Genomic DNA, 9,832 nt, shown 5'->3' on the forward strand with positions numbered 1-9,832 from the left:
CTGGGGTGGGTTGTTTTTATATTAGGGTCTTGTTGTCTTCAGTAACAAAACGTCACTGAAAATTCTACATGTACATACGCAAATTGTCAAAGTAGCAATTTAGTAAATTCGTGTTTGTCTTATCCCAAAAATCCTGAAAAAACCCGAATTCGCCAAAGCATCAACTTTTTGTGTATGGTCCGTTCACAATTATTTATCATTTTCTGCTTCGTTGTCCGTTTCGTTCCGTAAACAAAATAAACTAGATGCTGTCATTAGACAGTAATACCCGCACCATGTGTTTGCCCCTAAATAACACTGTTTTGTACCAGTTTAATTAAAAATGAAGGCTATATGCAAGCTCTGGTAATACAATTAAAATTTATAATTTTCATATGATAATACACATCGTGACATGAGCAGCACTTTATGTGCAATATGGGGTAGAACTGTTTGCATTGAATTTTCAGTTAATCAATAACCTTAACATTTTATGTCATAGAAAGTATAATGGTCTATATAATTATTACAAACAAAATTGAAAATTAAATTATGCCCCCTCCCCGTGGCGGTTGCCGGTTTTAGATTTGCTTCTGTGTGCCTACATGAACATCATCGTGTGCACAGATTTAGAGAAGGGGTGGGAGTGAGGGGTCCAGACCCCCCTCCCCATGAAAATTCATTTATATCAATTGTAAAAGTACCAAAAATACACCTTGGACCCCAATGCTCTTACAGACATGTAAACGCTCGAACCCATTGCGCTTCAATGTTAGGTAACATTATTTGGGGGGTAAATATTTAATCAATATTTGATATACTTTATTGTTTATCTCAATAGAAAGTATACATGTACATCACAATATGCAGGTGTCCTGCACCACCTTAAAGCTGTTATTTACCTAATAAAATAGTGCAAGTGGATTTGAAGAATAGGTCATAAAAATACATGCATGTTACAAATGAATGATCTTTGTCTGAAGTTACGTACACAACACAGGTCTGCATGTCTCATTAGCGGGTACTAGTTTTACCCAGCTCTTCGATTAGATGGGTTCACGTGTATACATACATGGGTGTTGCTAAAACGCGGAACGGAAAACGGAACGGAAAGCGGAACGGAAGGGAAAACGGAAAATCTTATCTAATGTTATTTACCTCATAGATTTGTTAATCATGCTAAAACGATAAACTTTATGTACCTTTTTATTATTATTTTTTTTTAAAGATTAGCAATATTAGATTATTTATTCAAGAATATTTATTACCTCAAAATTAACAGTACATGCATTGACCACTATATTCTGTCCCAAAATATCCTCGATTCACTTTTTGCTGTATATTTATATACACCTCAGGGTTTAAGCGATTCTCTTTTAGAAGCATTACACATTCTCATTATTCTTTCTTTAAAACGTCCTCTCTAGCTTATCAGCTGGTATAAATACACGGCTAAAAACAAAGAAGTCTACGGGGTTTTGCATTTCAACAGACCCGGATTATAGTGTTGAAAAATTGTGCAAGGTCTTCTGAGTGACTTCCAAATGGAGAAAAGATGTCAATATTTTCCATTATAAATCGTCCAAATGTGCTGCATGAATGTTTTGGGATCGACATACTATAGTCCCAATATATAATCTTAAAATCAAATTAGGCAACGTCTAGAGCTCTCTATTCGGATCATATGTTTATAGCTGCTGGAATAAACAACTGCTTAGTAATGCAAACGTAAACAAAATTGCATTGCTAATAATACTAGTTTCACAAATTACTAGTTTCACAAATTACCGGGTATATTTTAATGTTTTCTGTACTTTAATTTTTAATGTCGTCTGTCCTACGGTTTTTTTTTCCTTCCATCTCAATGATACTGTATCGTCTGTATGATAAAAGATCGTCTAGAACACCGACAATTCAATTTTGATGTAAGTATATACATGAACATCATCATATTTGAAATATAAAAATGTATACATTTGATTTTTCCGTTTCGTACTCAACTAAAGCCGAATGAATACAATGCTATAATTGATAGACATTCATATGAATATTAATAAGATACAACATGTTGATAATCATTCATTAGATATAAATAAAAGATACAAAGTAAATCGTTTCTGGCCAGTCTATACCCTTTTTAAGCGATAAACGTGATGCTATTTTCCATTCCGTTCTGCTTTCCGTTCCGCGTTTTAGCAACACCCATACATACATGTCTGTGTTGTGATCAGCTAAAGGAATTCATTATTGTGTTTTAATTGGATTATCATTATGATGTTGACCAATTTAGGTAAGCATAATACATGTAGTAGCAGTAGCGCAATATAATGAGATGCCAGCATGCATATATAAGTTCTACTTTCACTTTCTAAATGTGATCTCCCTTTGACAGCATACTGTATCATCATCTTTTAATATTTAAATAAGCTTATCATCGTTACCTATCCTATCGCATTTGTAAAGTTTCTGTCATTTTAGTTGCAAAAGTTATTTTTTTCATTTGTCAGACTGCATGATCATGCACTATTGAGTTGAACCCATATTGACCCTGTATAAACAATTTCTTATTAAATTTGTGTATTACATGTAAGTAGGTGTAGACACTTATCATTTTTATATGAGTTATAATAGGAAGGAAGGAGTATTTCTTTCCTAATGTATTATAATGCATCAAATACAATGTAGGTCATGACCTTATGGGACTGTTCTGACCCCACGAAACAGGAAAATACAAAATATCTTCTAATGTCATTATGCATGCATGATGCATCAAATGGTGTAAAGTACATTAATGACCCCCAGGTGTTGTCTTTAACCCCCCAACCCCCATAATAATGTATTTTATCTTATTCATATGTTATACAGTAGTGTTTGATCCATGTGCCGGGTAATTCCTAGCCTAATGATATGTCACTGCTTTGTTTAGGAAACTTTACAATTGCCCCAAATAGGCGTTTAATACACATGGAAGTGATGCATTTAACATTTTGTTAATCCAAAATGTTAATCACAAGAGAAAAAGCAATCAAGAAATGATTTAAATTTGCTTCTGTACACATGTAAGAATGTATTAAGAAGACTGAATCTTTTTAACCAGATTAGATTGGGGGGGGGGGGGGGGGGTTGAATGTGGATATAAACATTTATAATTTGAATAATTTATTGTTATTAATTTTAACTTGTCAATGAATACTACTTATTGATCCCAAGGTAGAAATATGACCTCTGATCATATCTCAATAGATCATTTGTCAATTATGCAAGGTGTAATATAATTTTTTTAAGAATAACATTTTTTACCAGTTTATGTAACAAAACAAAAACTAATACATATACATGTATATATACATAGGAAGTATTACAAAACAGATGATTGATCTATATCTGTGTTCTTAAATTGATCGATCATATATCATGTACATATTATATTATTGTTTCTTTGTTCAAGGCATTTAAGATGGTATGTTGGTCATGATCCCAAATGCTCTTCCTGAAATTATTAAATATCATAAAAACCATCCCCACCTTAATCCAAAGATATTATTCCTCCTTAGGTCATGCAGGGGCATCAGATCATTATGGCATGTAAGTCATGACCCTAGGGGGTCATCCTGACCCCCTTAGAATCAGAAATTGTCAATTATCTTTAAATTATTGATGTTTGATGATCCTATCTCTATTTAATCTTTATTATTAAGTCTCCCGAATGAAATTTGAAGACTTATTGTTTTTGTACGGTTCTTAATACATGTATTTTTATTCTTCATCTTCTTTTTCTTCTTTCCTGCTCTGAACTTGTTTCTTAGAGATGGCTGAACAGAATTGTAAAAAACTCTAGGATATGATAGGCCTGCATATCTAGTTGTGCACCCTGGTTTGATTTTTCTCATTTTGGGTTAGACAACCACTTTTCGGGGGAGGGGGGTGTCAAAAGGGTGTGGGGTCTAACATTGAACCTTGTAGGAGGAATCGTAGACTCTATTGTAAATGGTAACTTGAAAACGGACAAAGATAATAATATAGGGTTTTCATAATCATAAATTGGCTGTTACTGGCAATATATAGGGTTTATTAGATCTGACCCCTGGGGTCATTCCCACCCCCCAGGAATTTGAAATTACTATATATCTCAGAAACTGTTATAATCATGACCCCTAAACCATATATATTCATGTTTCTGATGTCAAGGGGCATCAAATGTTATGTAAGTCATGGGCCCTGTGGGTGGTCCTGACCCCCTCAAACAGCAAGTCCCTTAATATCTTCAAAACAGTTGAGATCCCCACCCTTAAACCATATATATTCTTGTTCCTTGTGTCAAGGGGCATCAAACGGTATGTAGGTCATGGGCCCTGGGGGTGGTCATGACCCCCCTTGAACAGGTAGTGCACGAATATCTCGAAAACGGTTGAGATCCCCACCCCTAAATCAATATAACAGTCCCTATCATATCCCAAGATATGATTGTCTATCCATTAAATCATAAGAGGAGCTCTTGGATCAATGTTTTGTTTTTTAGTAATAAACGTCAATTTTCTGCTACTATTTGACTCCCTGGATGAAATTTAAATTTTTAAAACCTTATTGCACATCTATAGGACAGCCCCAATTATATCCCAAGAGATGACGTAGCTACTCCAAAAGTTGTAAGAGGAGTTCTGGGAACCATATTTTTTTGGCCAAAAAACGTCATTTTTTGTTGCCCACTGATCCCCTTAATAAAAAAAAAAATTCTGGAACCTGATCACGCCTCAATATGACACCCCCAATCATATTCTAGAAGATCATTTGGCTACTGCCCAAAAAAAGTGACGCTTTTGAAACCATTTTTTTTTTGTAAAAAAACGTCATTTTTCAGCCAATAAATGACCCCCAGGACAAAATTGAAAATTCTGAAACCTTATTGCGCATCTATAGGATACCCTAAAACATATTCCAAAAGATGATTTGTCTACTGTTGAAAATGTAGGAGGAGTTCGAGGAAGAAGGTTTTTTGTGAAAAAACATCATTTTTTACCAATTATTTGACCCCCAGGACTAACAGAGAATTTTTGAAACCTTTTTACAAAACAACATGATACCCCAAATCAAACTCCAAGAGTTCAGTTTGCTGGTTTCTAAGATGTAAGAGCAGTTTGAGAAAGTAAAACGTGACAGACGGACGGACGGAACAGGGTAACAACAATATACCCGAACTTTCTTTAGAAAGTGCGGGTATAATAAAAAAGCTTGTCTCTGAAATTCCTGAGGAAAAACATTGTGCTCTAGAAACTAAATATACTGTCTGTGGCACAATTTTTTTCTGAAAATTCCTCTATTTTTACATTTTCCAGTGTCTTTGCCTGTGATAACACTACGTATCGATTTTGTACTATATAACCCATAATACAAATGACGCCAAATCGAGGCGACAGCGGGGTTTGCTTATTAATATTTAAATATATAATCGTACGATGGCTTATAATTATATAAATATAAGTAATAAGGAATCATTCTTTGAATATTATGAGATGATAATTTCGGTCGGGTGTGATCAAATCTATCATAAAGCCCTTCGGGCTTCATTAGAATGATCACGCCCCGACCGAAATTGTCACCTCAGAATGATTCCTTATTCCTTATTTAAGTCTGGTCTCAATCTCTTTATTTTCAAATTTCCAACCACTCTGTGACTCTAACTCCAACGGAAGTAGTAATATTCCGCCGAGCTTCAATCGTTTTTCTCTAAAGAACGAGTGAATTATCTTTTCTATTTCAACTAATTAGACAGAAAAAGTGTTGTCTTGTATAAAAGAGCTTTATTTATTTAGTCTGTTAATCAACTATTGCAGCATTGTTGAGCTATTTATTGTTACGATATGTTGATCGAACAGGCTCTCTAGGTGAACACAAAAAGAAAGTGTGGAGCAATGTTTATTTGCTACAAGTGTAAATATAAAAAAATAAAGTATCATGCTATGTGTATATTGATATATAAATACGCGTTGGTACATGTCGTGATCAAATCTTCCATAAAACCCGACCTGATCATGTGACTAACCGGTATTTATTTCCCCATATACTAAAAACAGATACCTTATTTCTTAAATGGAATTAATGATTTATACTTACGTAAAATTGTCAATTTGAAGTTATTCTCTGACTTTCTGTTTTCCGCGATGCATACGTATGTCCCATCATCAGAAAGGTTAGGTCTACGACTTTCAAATATGCTGTCTCCCGACTGAATATATCTGACGTATTGTGAATCTCTCGTTACTTTAATAGAAGACTTACAGTTGATAAAGTTACAATCTATTTTGCACAATACGTCACTTGGCAATGTTTCGTTAATTCTTAAGGTCAATTCATTATTCCTTGATTCCAAGATGACGGTTTTATCTATAAAAAGGCAGAATGCTGATGAAAATATCAAAAATTTAAAAAACAAATTAATGAAAGAAATACACATTTTATAAGAAAGATGTACCAATTCATCACAATAATTTGGTTCAAAATCCCAAATGTGTGAATTGTGAGGATACACGGTATATTTAGTTGATATATTGATGAGGATGAGAAGTACGTTTTTTTTTTTAAATATACGTTAATTAAGTTAAGCCCTTAGCTTTTTGCACGCTACATATTTAAGCCAAATAAAAATTATCGGAATTTGCACAAAAATATAAAAAAATAAATAAAGAGTTAATTGTATCATAACTGTGAACTGCTGTATGCAATATGAAATATAATTGTAAGTAATTAAATTTATGCTAAGGTCTACAACAGGAATGTTACTTTCTTCAATTTTGTTTCAAACCACATTTCCATTCTTGATGTTTTAGGGTACATGCTTTGATCTACTATTATTCAAAATTATGTTATTTTGGATGCCATTGAATAGACTTCTTCTAACATGTTCAGCTTTTTTCAGATGATCAGTTAGAGATCTAGAATCTGGACAAAACAGAGATCTTGATTTTCCGAGTTGTCCATATAGTTCTTTGATTATATAAGCCTGTACGGTAAACTCTATTTTTCTTCCATCTTTAATTCTTTACTATCCCACTACCGGTACTCTAAAAAGTTTTTATATGTCTTCAAAAATCAGTTCATCATAAAACGGATCACAGTTTAAGGTGAACAAGTCTCAAAGTACAGTAGCTCGATTTCTAGCCATTTGTTAAAAAGATGGGGGCACTATGAAAAACCCAACACAATTTTATAACGTCTTTGCTTCTTTTTCAAGTAGATTTTTTCAGTAAAGTAAAAATGATATAAAATTTTAGCCATTGGAGATTAAAATATCTTATTTAACAGTTCATCTCACTGGGTTAGAGTTATATGAAGTTTTGAAAATGGTATCAGAATGTATGGATCACCCTGTACATTGGTTAAGTATACGCTCAGTCACTGTCAGTATTGCCTTTTAACCCAGTTTCATTCCAAATGTCTTATTTTGTTGATAACAAGGTAAAAATCAGGTATTACGTTATCTTAACACGTGCACTTAAAATTTCCAGTATCAATTGTGCAGTATATTCTTCGATATTTAAGAATTAAAATAAAAATCAACAGTTATTATTTCTTCATGCTATTTGACGAATATTTAATGTACGTATACTTTAATTACATACCGATGTTACAATTGCTTATGTTATAATGTTACACCTTTGCTTAAACTTATTATTCATCATTTCAGAGCTGCCAATATTAAGATTTTGTAGCACATGTATTTTCCAGCACCTTGACGTCTGTGTTAAGTATATGATCGACTGTAAGTATTTACTTGTATAAATTTAATTCATAATGCAGTATTGACCACTTATTAAGTCGATTATCAGGTCATGTCAGACATTGATATGGGTGACACTAAACCAACATTTTATATAGTATTTTGTGTGATAAGACAAATTTAAAGCTAAATCGTTTTTCCTCATTAAATTTTCCAACAAAATAAATAAATCTTAAATTTTCATGATTTTTATCGTATCCAAAAACTGTAGAATTAAGTTCAATTTACAATCAAGCTTTCATTTACACTTGTTGAAACTTGTTATACAATATTGTAGACTGATTGTTACCACACGTAAACGCTTTCAGCATACAGGCCGACGATAACCACTAAAAATTTGAAACAGCTTTCTAACGTGCTGACCACCGCTTCCCGATGCATTAGACCTTTACAAAATGTTCATATCCTCATTTCTACATAGACAACATACACCAGCGACCTTCAAACAGCGTATTCCCTATTCAGGTACAACTAAACCACCTCAATCAATGTGCCTAAAGGTCCTAACATGGGACCTATTCTTTAATATAAAAATAACCATATATTTGGCACGTGTAACCCACAGCAATCAAGCATAGCTCTTTCAGTTCATTGTTCAGGGACATATTTCATCTTTGAAAACCCCTGTATTCTAGGTATGAAATGCATATTCAATCCTCGTATTTGCCAGCATTTACATCTCTGGCTTTATTGACTAAGACCTCATCGCATAATATTAATTTTTATTAACACACAAACTCAGGTGCTTGGCCCTCAAAACAAACTTCAGACAGGCTTAGTTTGCTCATTACCGGCGCCCTTATACATTGCAAATTGTCTTACTGTTCGCACTTCCTAATACGTATATTTCTAAAGTGCAGGACACTATAACATATATACCACTTTTTACTTCAAACTGCAGTGTCACATCAGTCATTTCTTTAACCCTCGGATCAATCCTCCGAAGTTTTACACAATTCTTACCTTAACAGTTTATGCTAATACTGTTAATAGCATTTAACTATTTGACAAAACCTTGATAAGATAAAAGTCATTTCGCCTCGTATAGTTTCAGTTATACATGTATAATAGTGTACTCTGCTGTCAGTATTTTCTTTCATTTGCAATTTAAGACCTCTTGTGAAAATAACATCAACTTGGTCTGGTTTTGGCCTCTTCATAATGATACGTGTCCCATTGCTTTTTACTTCCTTGGGATAAAGTTTGATACTATTACTATTTTGAAAGTTGGAGGTGTATTCTATTTTAAAAAAAAACAAAAAAAAAACAAACATAAAAAAACCAAAACAAACAAACAAATTGTATCACAGTAACCAATGATACTTAGTATAATCTTTGTCATTATCTTCATGATGCCTTGTTTGTCAAATTATATTGACCTTAACTTATTGAGTTTGTAGTCCATCCCAATATTGGTCTTTGGTTCAAATTCTACAGGTTTACCTGTTTTCATTGCTGCTTATAACATATTTAATCACTTAATAGGGATAAGGATAAATTCAGTGTCCCATAACTATTCCTAATCTTTACAGTCATTTTACACATGTTGATTAAACTTACTTGAGTTTAATTCCTAAGGAATGGGCTTACATATGATACAAATAAAGGATATATCCATTACAGCAACATCTCCCACTACAACTAACTTAAGTCTGTTTCTTTAATTCAGTCGAAGGCAAATGGTCATGATAGAATGTAGAGTGTTCTAGAAACAGAGGGACATTAGCGTGTTGGAACGAAATCTGCTTGCGGAGGGTTCAAATTTTTCTTAAGCTCAAATGGATACTTGGCATCAATCAACTATTAACATCTAGGGCCTCCTGAAGGCATGGTTCAATATAGTCTACCATCGCAATGATTATAAAAACCGGTATGCATTTTACAAGTTCAAATATTTCATAGAAGTTGACAGAAAGTAGCACCAAGTTCTTGCTTAATCTAATACTTTGTGGACCTCATCTAAAATTTAATGTCCCAGCTTCAGATATATTTTTCATCATCTCAAATCCTGGCAACTTTATTGCATTGATCTTACAAACTTCACAAAAACACTCATTGCCCATAAGATGCTTTTCCTCC

General features: G+C 33.4%; 1 pseudogene; it reads right to left on the reverse strand.

The window, feature by feature from the left end:
• Positions 1-8,669, reverse strand: part of LOC128191231 (hemicentin-1-like) — a 48,984-nt pseudogene extending 40,315 nt beyond the window's left edge.
• Between the last annotated feature and the right edge of the window lie 1,163 nt (positions 8,670-9,832).

This window comes from Crassostrea angulata, chromosome 7, assembly GCF_025612915.1.
Source record: "Crassostrea angulata isolate pt1a10 chromosome 7, ASM2561291v2, whole genome shotgun sequence".
In the NCBI taxonomy this organism is placed as follows: domain Eukaryota; kingdom Metazoa; phylum Mollusca; class Bivalvia; order Ostreida; family Ostreidae; genus Magallana; species Magallana angulata.